The following is a 6356-nucleotide window of genomic DNA, read 5'->3' as shown; positions in this document are numbered from 1 at the left end:
GCAGAGGTCACTGAGGTCACTGCCACTTCTGGGAGTATTCACTTTGCTGTTGGCACGGCCGTTAACACCAAAAAGGGGAACATTGGAAACCTCCTGAAGGATGTAATTGTTACCCATAGAACTATAAACCGGAGCACTTAAAACAGGATCTTATGGCATTGGGGGGTGGGGGTGGGGGGACAGGCAGGGAATCTAAGTTACAAATTTTGCTCATTTTTGAAATCTAATTTAGAAATTATATTGTTCCTTAAACACTGTGAGAGGAAGTCAGAGTGTCTATTCAGCCCTGGTAGACTATTAAGATCAAGTGTTAATAGGGAATGATTCAAGCGTGGTGTGAATCCCAGTGAGCTGGCTGGTTGTCCTGACGCTACTGTCTTCCTTCTTTGGGACAGCCTGCTTATCAGTTTCTGAAACAGGGGGAAAAAAAATTTTTTTTTAAGTACGTAAGGATCTGTCAGAATCTCTAGTTGTTTCCTGACTAGTGCACATAACATTTTATGATTTGGATATCACAGTCTTCATTTCTTTTGGACAGCATTTGCTTTTCATGTTCTGAGCTGAGCTAACCACGTTTCACACTGGTGTCGCGGGGCGGGGAGACCGTATACGTGTCGGCAGGCATTTTTTATTTTAATGTCACCAACATATTCCCCCACATTGCCTAGGCTTTTGAAATGGCTCTTTCTGGTTAATGCGCATGCTTATATAAGGATTACATCTAAAGAGCTTAAAAGTGTTCTAGTTCTGATAACTAACCAGCAGCTATTAGACAAAATGGAAGATGCTATGTGCTTCCCAGATGTTACTGATTGAAAAACCAAGTCTGCGCAAAGGAGTGTACAAATAATGGTTGCCAATGATTTTATATTTTGGAAAGAGTTTGTATAAAATACTAATCACTTTCTGATAGGTTCCTAAACAGCAATGCTGATGTTTTAAGGAATTATTTTTGCTGTGTTTTGCTCTTCCTAAAAGACATCAGAAATGACTTATTTTAAGCGATAGTAGAGTATAGCATCATCAGTCTGTGTTCCTCGGTCTTCTACCAAGTGCTTTTCACAGTTGAAAACTAATATTCACTAGCATAACGGTATTTTGTTTCTTTACCTGTTAGTAACCACTTCAGTGATCATTACGTAAGTAAAAATGAAGTAGAGGAAAACATGTACTGAACATTTTTTTGACTTGCAAACTTTGCTACTAAAAATTAACTTTGCAAAAAAAAAGTTCACTATCAACTTCTTCATAGAGAAAGTAGCTGTAGAGTACCCTACATATTTATTTATTTATTATTCTACCATAGCAAAATAACAAAACAAAACTTGATTCATTAAGTCAGTCCTTTTCAACTGAAAACTAGTTTTCCCTACTCTCCTTTAACACTTCATGTAAATATCGGTCAGCATCCCCACTAAAAGGAAGCTGGACATACAAATGCATCATATTATGTTTTCTCCATATCTTACATGTTTTGCTACATTTCTGAATAAAGTGGGATAAAGAATTTAAAGTAGTCTTCCTATGGCATTAGTGTTTTTGTAAGAAGGGCAGATGTAGTGAGAGAGGTTTGTTGATGGCATTAATAAGAAGGCCCTCCTAATGTGTATATTATTTTGTAAACATTTCATTGAAGGGGCCAAAAATTAAATTATAACTAAATCACTGTGTTTTCAGAATGATATTTAACATTTAACAACAGCAAACCCTGTGGTCAAACCAAAAATGTGGGTTGAAGTGTATTTTTCATCTTCTAGTGCATTGGCAATTGCTAAAAAAAAAAAAAAAAAAAAAAAAAAAGGAATTTAATATAAGAATATAGAGATAAATTCAATGTCTAACATTTTTATTTATTTAAATAGTTATTGACCTATGATGGCTTCCTAGTCTTAACATTTTATGTCTTTTTGTTGTTAATGTTCTTCCTTTCAGACACTTGGTTCTTAATAGGTTCGCTGATTGCACACAGTAGAGGCACTTCATGTTGACCCAGTTCCCAAGTAGCATTAATAATTGGGCCTGTGTCATAAAATGCATGGATCTTTAATAGCTAAATGTCCCTGACACCTTTCACTACAGGGCTGGGCTTAGTAACTGACCAACTTGGGGGGAGGTGGGCGGGGGGGTGCTAAAGAACATGGTCAAAAAATGTCTCCGCTCAGGGATTTATGGTGGATTATTGCAGACAGTGCTAAAAATATAGAGCACAAGACAAGTTTACTAAATTAAAGTTTTATTTTTTGAGAAACTGTTATTTGTATAAATTATCAAGATTTGTAGGCTTTCCTTTTGTAGAAATAATTGTTTTATGTGCCAGAGAATTTCAATTTTGTTTTCAACAATAAAGCATTGATAACAAATATGTCGTGTAAGTCTTCTTAAAAATCTTCTACAGCAACAACACAACGCTCTTGTGGATTTTAACAGAAATTGGAAAAAAGTATTTAAAAGATAGAGATTGAGAAGCAAACAGAGACACATCAAGGCTAATGTATAACCAATAATAATTAATTTGTACTAGTTATAGTAATATTAAGGGCTGCTATAACATCAGATTTGCCACTTTCCAAACATGATGACATAATTTTTGCTTTGTTTTATTGATGAACTGTAGAAAAGTGTTAGGAAATAGACCAAACCCATTTGGGCATTTGGTTAAAATGGTCATATTTAGGGGCGCCCAGGTGGCTCAGTCGGTTAAGCAGCTGCCTTCAGCTCAGGTCATGATCTCAGGGTCCTGGGATCCAGCCCCGCGTCGGGCTCCCTGCTCAGTGAGGAGCCTGCTTCTCCCTCTCCCCCTCCTCACCCCTACCTGTGCTCTCTCTCACTCTCTCAGTAAATAAAATCTTTAAAAAAAAATGTTCATATTTAGAACACCCTGATTCTCTAGTCCTGATCCTAGAAAAAAGCACAACCCTATTCTGTTGAGAGACATGGGTATGGCACATTCAGGTATTGGTTATAAGAAAACCTTGCATCCTAGACAAGGTGCAAACCGGCAGAAAATTTGATCCGCTTGTTAAAATTGTCATTACATGATAACATAATTACATATGGTCTAATTCCTTTATTAAGGATAAAATTTGGGGTGCCTGGGTGGCTCAGTTGGTTAAGTGCCTGGCCTCAGCTCAGGTCATGATCCCTGGGCTCCACCCCCATGTCAGGCTTCCTGCTTAGCGGGGAGTCTACTTGTCCCTTTCCCTCTGTCTCTCCCACTGTTGGTGCATGTGCGCGCTCTCTCTCTCTCTTTCAAATAAAATCTTTTTAAAAACAGGATAAACTTTAGCTATAAGGATTTTACTTTTAAATATCATATGGATGTGCGAGGTTATATTCCAGCTTGATAGTTAAGAAAACCAGGGCTCAGAGGTATGAAATAACTTGCCCAGGTCATAAAGCTAACAAGCAGCAAGCCTGTCCCCATGGTGTCCCATGCTCCTATGTCCTGTGTCCTGTGAGCACTCAGGCTCTGAACCCAAGTGCAGAGATGAGGTTTGTCATCCGCCTTAGCATTTGCCTAGCTCTTCCATCTTCCACAAACCATATTCTCTACCTCTCACACTGCAGATGACCAAGAAGATTGAAGGAAGTTGCTGTGCTCTGAATGTTTATGTCCCCCCAAAATTCCTATGTCCCACAGTGCCCACCATAGCACATACCCTCCCCAATGTCCATCACCCAGCCACCCCATCTCTCCACCCCCCTCTACTCCAGCAACCGTCAAGGTATAGTTTTAACCTGGATTGAATGCACTCTACTTTGAAACCAGTAAGGGCAAGGGCTGTGTCTTTCCTTTTCAGCACAGTTTCTTCAGCCTGGCACACTGTTGCTGAGTAGGACATAAAATACACTATAAATGAAAGAATTCCATCTATTATTTGCTCACGATCAACCTGATATTCTTTTTTAAAAAATCACTTTCTCTAAGAAGTTGAGATTGGGGCTTCAATAACTCTTTTCATTTGATATTTTCACCTTAGGGCTGCATTTTCTCATGTGTATGTACATTTCTAGTACAAAGAAATGCATCTAAGCCTCGGTTATTTTTGCTATTGCAAGGGAGGAAACTAGGTTTCAAGGGATAATTTAAGAATGAATACTTCCAATTCATTTGTAAGTGCCTTTGGAATATGAATTTCTACTTCATTTAAATATTGTCAATATTACAGAATTTGCTTCCTACTATTTAAAACTAGTGGGTATTGTAAGAAAACTTGGGTTAAGCATTGGACCTGCCACATACTGGAAGGAAAGAACAAGCTGAAATGGCCATGCAATTGTACTCACTCTGTTATGCTGAGTTTTGTTGTAGAGAAAGATGCATGTGTATGAGGACTTGAACCTTTCTTGCTGTGTCATTTTGGGTGGTCTTCCTGCAGGATGTAATCAGAGAAGCCTTTGAGTTGGCTTTCATTCCATCTGCCACTTCACCACATACTGGCCTTCTGCTGTTATTTGTAGAACTTTGAGATGGATTTTTCCCCCTGAAGCACTGCTGGGATTTGAAGTTCCGTTAACTTGAAATTTCTGTAACATTTTTCTTCTAAGTTTTTCAAAACGTTTCCTCAACTTTTTACAACCGCTTTCTGATGTTATTCTGTTATTCGTCTATTTCCAAAGAGTGGACAGAGGAGCTTTTGTTTGGCAAGAAAATTGTTGGATGGAATAAAAAGTTGCAAATATGTGAGACAACTTGATGGGGTCATTAATAAATACTTAGAGTGATCTAAGAAATTAATATAGTATCTGAAATGGTGTTCAGGAAAAGTTGCTAGAGATCCTAAAAGGAGAAAGTCAAGGTAGAAAAAGAAAGGATAGACACATGGGGAATTGACTATTAATTGCCACCGGAAATAATTAAATTTTTGCCATAGAGGTGGAAGATCTGATTAGAACAGTTTGAGACTGTCCTTTTTGGTTGCCCAATAATCTCTCACTGTATTGCAGGGGGGGGAATAGTGCTACAAATAAGAGAGTGGTTTACAATACAACCACAGGAGAGGCTGAAAAAATGTTCAGCCAAAGTCTAGGCTGGAACTGGTTATCTATTCTGATCTGAAATATATTGAATTTTTCTCCTGCCTCCTTTGGATTTGACAGGAACTGCACTCATTCAAAACAAAGCTGTCAGCCATTCTCCAGTCGGATGGAGAGAATAGAGTTCTGTTTCAAGTAATAGCTCAAGACTTCTAGAAATTCTTTTTCTAATAATTTCTATCGTGTCTCTTCCTTTTCCATCTTAGAAGACTCAAAGTGAAATAACTCCTCTGAGAACTTTCTTTTGTTCTATATCATGGAGCAGCTAGAGACTATAATGAAGTTGTCCAAACTGTGTACTGAGAAATCAAGAAATTTAATTTGTTTTCAAAAATACCAAAAAATCTGATAAAAGTATTAAAATGCCTTTTGTGTCTGGATACTTCCCTTGTATATTGTAAAAGATCATTTATTACCAGAAAATCAGGATTGGCGAGGCAGGAGAGAGATGAGTAAGCGTGCGAGCAGAAATGAGTGATTACCTTTGATTTTCCTGTAGGCCCTTTTGTTCTCATTTCCATTAGCGAGTAATGGCCATATTGACTCTACCAATAATAATTTTTACTTTTTAACTCTGCAGACATCAACTTACTAAATTACATAGAGGCAATTAATAATCTCAATACATTTTTGTTTTTTAATTCTCTGCACAATTTTAAATATGTTGTTATGCTTAATGTTTGTCTACTCTATGTTTCCTTTGCAATAGGCTACTTTTCTGTAAATGTGCCTTGCCTATAGTTTATGATAATGACAGTTTGGGAAATTTCCCTGGAATTACAGTGTTTCAAAGTATATTTTTAGAAATCTGTCCTATGCCACCAAATATTTAGATGTTACTACATTCTAGTAACATTTAATTGAATATTTTTATATTAAATGATATGGAAGAGTACATCAATATCATATTTTATTATATTCCATCAGGTATAACTCTACCAATTGCCCTGTCAATGCTATTTATAAAATGTGAATATACTAGCAAAGGCAATCTCATTCTACAAAGTAACTCAAGGAAATTTGGGTAATTTATTGTCACTTCTGTTTATAGAACTTATTATTATTTGGACTTGTATTTGTTCCAAAATTTGGCTCTGTGAATGATACTGAAGATGAGTTGGCCTGCTGCTATTTCTCAGGTGGCCACAAAGTGATGTTCATAGAAATGCCAGTAGTGACATCAGAGAGCAAGACAGAACTCTGGATTTGACCTCTGCACTTGACAAGTGAAAAGAACTAGAGTTTAGGGCAGTCAGAGGACATAGCACATAGCACATAAACTTACACATCCACAGTGGATCCAGTGTAACAGGTAACAT

The sequence above is a fragment of the Callorhinus ursinus genome, unplaced genomic scaffold (genome assembly GCF_003265705.2).
Source record: "Callorhinus ursinus isolate GAN/ISIS: 27379988/994484 unplaced genomic scaffold, GSC_fseal_2.0 scaffold14, whole genome shotgun sequence".
In the NCBI taxonomy this organism is placed as follows: Eukaryota; Metazoa; Chordata; class Mammalia; order Carnivora; family Otariidae; genus Callorhinus; species Callorhinus ursinus.
Note: the sequence above shows the minus strand (reverse complement) of the source record.